This window comes from Primulina huaijiensis, chromosome 13, assembly GCF_012295235.1.
Source record: "Primulina huaijiensis isolate GDHJ02 chromosome 13, ASM1229523v2, whole genome shotgun sequence".
Lineage (NCBI taxonomy): Eukaryota > Viridiplantae > Streptophyta > Magnoliopsida > Lamiales > Gesneriaceae > Primulina > Primulina huaijiensis.
The window spans coordinates 3734973-3743438 of NC_133318.1; positions in this window are offsets into that span (position 1 = coordinate 3734973).

Consider the following 8466-nt stretch of genomic DNA (forward strand, 5'->3'; position numbering starts at 1 on the left):
TAAATTTTGATTCAACCGTAATATAAGGTATGTATATTAATATAATTATTTATGTTAAGTATTAAATTTATAGAAAAAATTATTATTTATGTTAAAATATAATTTATATGTTATGTTGATTTAATTTTTTTGCAAATTTAATTATTATTAATTTTTATAAAGATATTTAAAAATAATTTATTATGATAAGCTTATCATTATTATTTGTTTAAGAAATGTTTAAAATTTAATCCAATTAGATGTCTGAACTTGCTTAAAATTTTTTTTAAAGTGCGTGACTTGCTTCAATTTCACGCCAATTAATTGAGCGTGACTTACTTAAATTAATTTTAAAAAAATTTTAAAGCAAGTCACGGCAATTAATTGGGCGTGACTTGCTTTATTTTTTTTTTTAAAAAAAATTTATGCAAGTCAAGACAATTAATTGGGCGTGACTTGCTTAATTTAAAAAAAAAAAATTAGGGCGCGACTTGCAAATTTTAAAAATTTTTTTTAAAAAACAAGTCACGCCAATTAGTTGGGCGTGACTTGCTTAATTAAAAAAAAAATTAAAGCAAGTCACGCCAATTAATTGAGCGTGATTTGCTTAATTTTTTTTAAAGAAAAAACAAGTCACACCAATTGAATAAGCGTGACTTGATTACTTTTTTTTTAAAAAATAATTTGTGATGTTATTGAAGAACCATATTACGGTAAAGAATGACTTGCAGTTTTATTAATTATTGACATATGCTTGTTTGGATTTTTTTTAAATTTTACAAAAAAACGTTAAAATTTTTTTAATTGTAATTCGTGTGTTAGAGTGATATGATTTTTTTAAATTATTTTTTAAAAAATAGATTTTTTTAAATTATTGATATATGTTTGATTATAATTTTTTTTAACTTGAATAATTATTTTTTAAAAAATACTCTATCTGCTAATTTTGAACAACGATAATGTTATATGTTTATTTTGTTGGTTATTGTTAATTTTTATGATGTTTTTATAATCATATGTTAGGATAAAACTAATTTTAAATATAATATGTTTTGTATTTATATTTTTGTGAACTTGTTTGTCTTAAAAAACCGTGACTTTTGTTATTTTTTTAAATAATAATAAAAAATAAATTCTTAAATATTTTAATAAAATACTTTCTCCAATCGTTATTATTAACTACACTAATGTTAGATTCAATTAATTGTTTAAGATAGATTCGAAAATTTAAATCTGTGTGTGTATTTAAATTTTTATTATTAAAATAACTTCATATTTCCAAAACTCGTACATTGTAAAAATATTATTTTTAGTGTAATTATTATTTTTTACTTGTANTAACTTGGATAACACCTTAAGAGTACGTCGATACCTTTAGAATGTAGACATCCCACTCTCTGGCGAAGTGCATGCCAATTGATATGTTTTCACATTGTGGAGATGCATCGCCCAAATCTAGTTCTTCGGCAATTTGGAATGTCACAAAACATTCCAATATCAGCACTTGATAGAGATCGTTTACATGAATGCTCGAGACGAGGACACAAAAATTACGATTGGGTCAAACATCATAGACTGATGGTGGATGCGGGGGAAAATCGTCATAATCTGATTGTTGAGAGTGATTTGGTTGAAAATTATAGCATGAGATATGATTATGAGACATGGTATGATTCTATAACTCGACGTTTCATATCTCCTATCGAGCCTCAACAAATCGATTATGGTTATCAGCCCGGAGATGCATATTTCAGACGTATTGTGGTATGTGCTTGTTAAATAATTTATTTTCAACACTTTGCATTATTACATTACAATTTATTATGCATGTGTTTGATAAGTTTTTTATTTTTATTTTATATTAGAGAGATGAGGCATCAATTTTGAAGAATTTGTTTGGAGGACTCTCTGTTGACGATCAACCGCGTGAAGCATTAGCTGAAGTTGTTAAAAAAACTATCAAGACCGGTGATTTACTGTATGAAATGTCCTTTAGAACACCCGAGCAACAACATCATCATGCTAGGTCTTCAAACACAAGGTGACGACTGAGAGATGACGATGTAGCCGATGAACCATCATTCTCGACCCCTGACTGGTGACAAAGCATGAGTACACAATCTCCCACGACTCATTCCTGGCCTCACACCTCACATGGTACATGTTTTTATCTAACTACTTTGTTTAAATTTACATCCATGTTCTTATTCAACAATATATTTATTTCACCTTCAGTGGATGATCCTTCCACATGATTCCTATTCTGTGCCTTCCTCATATACTAATTGGCCAAATAAGGATTCTTTTAATGTTTCTTTTGGGTTAGGTACTTCGTGCACGGATCATGAATTTCGGTTATCGCCAGCAGTATGAAGAAATCCGCCCAAATTATAACATATCACCAATTTCATACTTGCGATATTCTCATCCTCAATCGCCAAGTCATGCTCCCTTGAACATTGATATGAACATGTCTTCCAACGTTGGAGTGGATGTTAATGAAGAATAAGTAAATTACCTTTACATATTCTGATTACGACGTTGTTGTCATGAGCTTTCTCGCTGGATGCGTTGCTTTTCTCGTGTTGAAGGTCGGTCCATCTCATTTCTGATTCTTGTAGTTCGGTCTCTCCCTTTTCTCTGTCTTTGACGCCTATTGTGGTTGTCGTACAATTCGAATGTTGGTTCATCCCAATATTCCTCATCAGCAATTAGACGAAATCTTCCCTCGTACGTGTCCACGTATTCACTCATCTGAAACCAACGTTGTACAAGTTGTGTAGGATCTAATCCATACCATTTGGAGGTACATATTGTATGTGAACACGGAATTCCAAAAATAGTCCATTTTCCGCATGAGCATTCATTAAGACTGAGGGTCACAACCTGTACACGTTAACCCCGACCTTGTCGCCCCCCCGTAACAACATATGCCGATTGGTCTCTAATCTCGGTACGAACAACAGTATGTTCACAAGATCTCGAAGACCATTTCTCGTACAGTCGAAAAGCGTAATCAGGCCTCGGCTGATTGCTCTGAATCATACGTTGCCTTCGTGTGGTAGATCGATGAAATACTGCACGCAAAGATTGAATGTCAACTGAACTAACACTGATACAGGAAGTCGACAAGCACCCTTGAGAACAGAATTAAGACACTATGACATGTTGGTCGTCATAACACCAAGTCGCCATCCCCCATCGTGAGCAAGAGTCCATTTGTGTTTATCAATTTCAGAGAGATAAACAAAAGCTCTCGATTCGAGATTTTTAATTTCATCCATGATGGCATCAAATTTAGGTATTTGATGTTGTGTGCCTGCTTTCTAACATAGATTTTTTAGGTGCACATTTTTGAAATGTGTATTGAAATTAGAACATACGTGTGTAAGACAAAAACAATGTATGCCACGTGGATGTATAAAATCGGTATCTCCTCAACAACATTAATGATTCCACGATGTCTATCGGAGATAAGGCACACACCTGTGGATCCTCAAACCACATACTTGCATAGAAGTTCCAAAAACCATTTCCATTGATGAGCTTTTTGGTTGTTTGCATCTAAACTCACAGCTATAAGCATCTTGTGCTTATAATTCGTGTATAAATGAGTACCATCAGCACTAATTATTTTTCGACAATGTTCGAACCCATCTATACATGGTCGGAAGGCCCAAAACACGTAGTTTAACACCTTCAATTCAGAATTGTATCTCGGTAAATGGTTCCACTCTACAATAGTGCCTGGATTGTACTTCACAAGAGCACACATGTACCTTGGCAAAAGACGTACTGAACTCTCCAATGTACCATATACATTTTCCACCGCCGCTTTGAACTGTACCATGCCTTACCATATGAGATATGATAATTATATCGATCTTTGACAAGTTGGATAACATATTTAATCTCATACGAAGGATCACACCGAACAATGCCGGCAAGTGTTTTTGCAATCATATTTTTGTCCAAGTTATGGTGGACTAACCCCACCTAGCTAGACATACATGTATGTGGACCACCATATTTCGTGATCTTGAAATACCCTAATTTTGATTTTAACGATGCACGAAGAACCCACCTACAGTTGATATTTGAATATTTATTTTTACAACAAACTTTCCACAAAGTCTTTGTACTCTCCACAACTTGATATTCACGTCGAGCAACTCTAACCGAAAAGTCCTTAACTGCTGCTATCAAATGCTTTTTATCTTTAAAAATCATGTTCATGCAAAGTTCTCCTCTATCTGTGTTGTAATAACTCAAATTCGATGCAGATGGAATTCCAAAAGAATCAGGGCATTGCTAATCATATATTGTACTAAAGAATTGAGGTACGTCATATAAGGATAGACTGACAGGCGGGACAGATAATGGTAATTCATCGGGTCGGTGTTCAAGATTTGAAATGACTTCAAAAGGATATGCATGCATATGATCACCAGTGTCGGTATGAGATGGACCAATATCAGCAAACGTGGCATTTTCGTCTTCATGCTCATCCTCATCTGTTTCACTTGCAGTTGTATGAGGTTCAGTAAGTATTTCGGTGGCGTGAAGATGAACATCTAATGACAACTCATGTGATCTTTGTTCATCAGGTACGACAGGTGTCAATNACGGGTGTCGGTATGAGATAGACCAATATCAGCAAACATGGCATTTTCATATTCATGCTCATCCTCATCTGTTTCACTTGCAGTTGTATCAGGTTCAGTAAGTATTTTGGTGGCGTGAAGATGAACATCTAATGACAACTCACGTGATCTTTGTTCATCAAGTACGACAGGTGTCAATACATGACTCGATCCACTAGGATGCACACTCGGTGAACAATTGAAACCTGCATGATTTGTGTCAACTGAGTACCATCCTCGACCAAAACCGTTTCGATATACAATTCAATACATCGCATTTCGTTAATAAAATCCAGCATAAACTGTAAATTGTTGTCATCATTGATGTCAAGATGCAATTATACACAATGTGACTTATCCATATAGGAATATTTTGTTGACAATTTTAAGTTAAATTTTTATTTTTCAATATTTGTCAGACGGTAATAGATCTTGGTATTCGTGTTGCCCTGAACGCAGTGGTACTATATTTTACAGTGTGATGTCCTATAATAACTTTACCACCTACGAATAAAAGCACCGGCACACTATCCATTCCTATAAAATAAAATTCAATAGGTCACATAGAACAAAAAAGTAATAACAAATTTTTTATATTACAATTGAATAGTAACATCATTTTAAATATACACTTTTTTAATAACCATTTTAATAATAATAATATTTATATTAATTCTATACAACAAATAAATTGTCGTATTAAATAGAAATAAAATTCATAATAAAATCATACTACATATTTTTATTTAATAAAGTAAGAACAAAAAAATATTTATAATAATAGATTTTTTATTATTTGTGTAAAATAAATCAACTGTAATACTTAATTTTTTTATAGTATGCCTAAATAAAACAACAACAACAATAAAAATTTCAATTATAATAATTATTGTTACTCTAAAATAAAAAATCTTATTTTTTATTTATATTTTATAAATTAATAATAATACAAATAATAATAAAATAATAATTTTTCACAATATACTTATGAAATAAATTAATCACGCAAATAATTTTGTGTACAATACATTAAGAACAAAAATATAAAATTTATAATAATAAATTTTATGTCACTTGTATAAAATAAATTAACTGTAATACTTAATTTTTTATATGCTACTTATATAAAACAACAGCATCAATGATAATTATAAATATAAGTATTATTATTAGTATTTTCTAAATAAACGTTGATTAGTATTTAAATTACAAAAATTGTATTTCTTAGTTGTATCTTATAAGTCAATAATACTACAAATAATAATTTTTATAATAATAAATTTTCATACTACGCATGTCAAATAAATTAATAAGAAATGAAATTAATTGTAATATTTATTTGTATTTAAATAGTTAAGAACAAAATTAACAATAATCAAAACTTTATCTGCAAAAAATAATCACAAATAAATAATTTATCAATTTCAATCAAACTACAAAATTTAATTTGGAGTATAAATACCTCGTACGTGGAAGAAGAAATTGATATTGAGTAGCTTGAACAATTAAATATATTCAACACTGAAAGAAAATGTATCACTTCAATCGGCCGAAACAATTTGAAGACACTTCAAAAATTTTCAGACCAACGAAGAATGATGATAACAAATGTTCTCTATACGTTCATCGATTTTATAAGCAATTTTTCAATATTCGGTAAAAAAACACGCCATTCAACAAAGCGTGTTAATTGATTTGAACTGATACATCTCATCACTATGTCATCGCAAATTATTTTGAGCTGCTCGTGACATCCCATCACTCTGGCACCACAATTCTAATTATTAATTAAAAACAAAAAACAAAATCAAGTCACACCATCCAAGATGGCATGACTTGAAATTTTAAAAAACCAAGTGATTTTTTGATCTAAAACACGCCATTCAAAATGGCGTGATACAGTAGATTATTAACCTTTTCCCGCATACGTTATTTATTCAATTTATTTTTTTTTCACGGTAAAAGGTGAAAAAGCCCCAGAGGAATTTGTACATGTGATGCCAAAATCAGACACCGGATTTGGGTTTGGGGTTTTCGGTCAGACCGGGTTGAATCAGATAGTTGACCCAAAAATATGATCGGGATGGGTTGGGTTGGGTTCGAGTTTACCCAAAAATTTTAAATTTTTAAAAAAATATAAAATTAATAAATATTGTCTACATTTTTATATATTGTATGTCTGGAAAAATATTTATTTTATATTTATATCATAAATTTTCATAATTTAATAATTATTTTGAACATTTTTTATTTTTTAAACAATTGTTTATTTGATTTAGTAAATATATTTTATTTTTCTACATTTAGACTTTATAATTTAAATCAGATATATGAGGGAGATTTTGTTATTATTTGTTTAAATTAAAATATTATTTTTTTAATTTTATTTAAAAAAAATTCAAAATCGGGTTAATCGGGTTGATTCAGGTTCAGGTTCATGAAAAAGAATTATATTTCATGTGACAGGCTTTATCTTAGACTTTCTTGAGATGGTCTAAATTTCGGTAATCACCATCAGGAATAAGCTACTTATAATCAATATTTAAGTATTGGTTCAATTGATTGACAAGCATAACATGAGATCACAGTGCTCCAAATTTTGCTGCTTTTACACACGAGCTTTTTCCAAAGGGAAACGTAACAATAAAACATAACGCAGTATCACACATTATGATGGGTTTGTCCCGCACAGGGAAATCAAGGTAGTATAGAAGAGCTTACATTGTATTGTACTTTATGAAAATATAAGAATGATTGGTCAAGAGGCTCTCTTTCGCGTACGTCGGCACTGAGGAGTGCAAATCATGGGCCCGATTTGAGCTGAAAAAAGCTTGATTTGTGTGAAAGCGCACAAACGCGACCTGGGTGCGTCGAATGTTGGACCGATCAAGGCGAAAATCGGTTGCTCCCTGCGCATACTACTTTTGTTGCTCCCTGCACATACTGCTTTTGTTCCTACGTTTTCCGCTAATAAAGTTCAGATAATCTTTAGCGCGACCTGGGTGCGTCGAATATCCTCGAAGCACACACTGGAGGGGACGAATCTGTTGCAAGGAAACTGTACTTGCTACAAGCCTCAGTTTGGTTTGTGATACTTATATTTTCAACATTACACTTATTTCGTTTACTTCTTTTCCTTTACGAGCTTGCTTCTACAATTCTTTTATTAGCAATTTTGCTAACAATCTTAAAACAGATTTACTCATTAAGTGGTTTCTTTAAGATATGACTACTGGATATAACGTGCAAAGGGAAACTGGTCATGTTTTCCCTTCTGTGACTCCTCAAGTCGTCCCTCACGTGAATAAAAATATTTTAAAACCATATTGAATGTCTGAAAACCAATATAACCACGACATAACCACTTAAAGACTTCTTTTGAAGGCAACAATCTCTACTAGCTATTGGCAGCTCCTCCTGGCTCGTCTAACCAGAGACCAGCACCATGGAATATAGTATTCAAGATAAAAACAAGGACGTAAGTCAAATAATTTTCCAGTACGTAATGTATGAGTATACAAACCAATACGTGCATGCATGAACCATGAACTGGTGATTAGATATCAAACTTGAAACCCATGCTAAGTCTATGTCTGAGCTCCAAAGTATCCACACAATTTTCTGCCGATTAAATGGTGACTCATTACCCCACGTGCTGCTGTGATTGCTGTTTCAACCATTCACGGTGAAAAACCTGAGAATTTCAATGGTGTGGACTTCAAGAAGTGGCAACAGAAAATGTTACTTTATTTGATGACACTGAACCTGGCCAGATTCCTATATGAGGATGCTCTTTAACTGAAAGAGTGTAAGGGAGATGTTGAATCTATCAGTGCTCTGGAGG